Genomic DNA, 1,426 nt, shown 5'->3' with positions numbered 1-1,426 from the left:
TGTGGCTGCTTTTGATTTCCGGCGCACGGCTACGATTCGAATTTCGTCGAAGGGGGTGGGGTGGGGGGTGTGGGGGGTTCTTGTTTATTTGGTTCATGATTGATTTGTTTGATTGGTTGCCTTTTTTTTCTTTAAAGTTTATTATGTATTTATTTGTTTATTAATTTATTTATTTTCATTGTGAGGCGAGACGTTTATTCTGGGCTTCCTATTTGTGATTTTATATATATTCTTTCTTTCTTAATTGAGTCATTATTTATCTGTTATTTATCTATTTGTTTATCTATTCATTTAGTTGTCTAACGTTTTATTTACATACTTATTTCTGTGTTTGTTTATCGTTGTTTTGATTTTACGACCTGAAGACCAGGTTGTGTCCAAATTTGGTAATTCAAGGAGAGGGTAACACAGGCAGACAGACAGACAGACAGACAAAGAGACAGGCAGACAAACAGACAGAGAACAAACACTGAAGGAATAAGATGATTGGGAAGAGCGACAAAGAAGAAAAGAAAAGACAGAAAGAAAGAAAAAGAAAATAAAGAGGAAAAAAAAAAATGCTAGAGAGGGTAAAGACGGTAACTTGGATTTCTCCCCCGTACCCGTCTTCTTCGCTCGGTTCCAATTTGCTGAAGATGGACAATTCAAAGAAAGAAGGCATCAGGGGCACTGCGGGCCCGGAATGAGATTTCCAGTCTGAGTACCGTTACAAGTGTGTACCTTCCTCCCGCCTTGGGGACTATTTGTTGGCCGCGGAAGGGCGCGCAGCGTGACAGCGCCGATCTAATAAGTTCCGCAAACTCGCCCACGTACGGACTTCTTGTCTCTCTCTCTCTCTCCCTCTCCCTCTCTCTCTCTCTCTTGGAAAGCGACAAGCTTTATATCCAAATGGACGCCGTTAATAACTTGCCGGCCAGAATAGAATTTCCTGTACGGGCAGATAGAGCAAATTCGATTGTGATCGGGGGTAGATAAACAGACCTGATTGCAGGGAAGGAGGGTCCAGGGGACGGATTGGCAAATTAAATTTACCTCGTGGAAGAAGAAGAAGAAGAAAAGAAGAAAAAGAGGAATTTTCGCAGCGCAGTGGCTACTTTTTTCTCGTGAAAGAAACAGCGCCCCGACGGGAAAAAGAAGGCGGCCTGTTATCCCCGACCTGGACTTGTTTGTCTAGGGAATAACATCATTTCCAAAGTCCCCCCCCCCCCCCTCGCCCCGCCCCCTCCACTCATCCCTAAAGAACTCCTTCCCTTGCGCGCTGATTTGAAAAGAAACGGTTACAAAGTTAACGGTGACAAGGATGAGTCACTGCAGATTGGAGGAGGAGATGGGATGCGATAACGTCGGCCAGTGACCGTACCTCGTTGGAAGCCTGTTGATTTGACAAGTCGCCAAGTTTGGAACTAATGAAAGCACTAGGGGGGGA

The sequence above is a fragment of the Babylonia areolata genome, chromosome 1 (assembly GCF_041734735.1).
Source record: "Babylonia areolata isolate BAREFJ2019XMU chromosome 1, ASM4173473v1, whole genome shotgun sequence".
Taxonomy (NCBI): domain Eukaryota; kingdom Metazoa; phylum Mollusca; class Gastropoda; order Neogastropoda; family Buccinidae; genus Babylonia; species Babylonia areolata.
The sequence above is the reverse complement of the archived record's forward strand: the minus strand, read 5'-3'. Positions refer to the sequence as shown.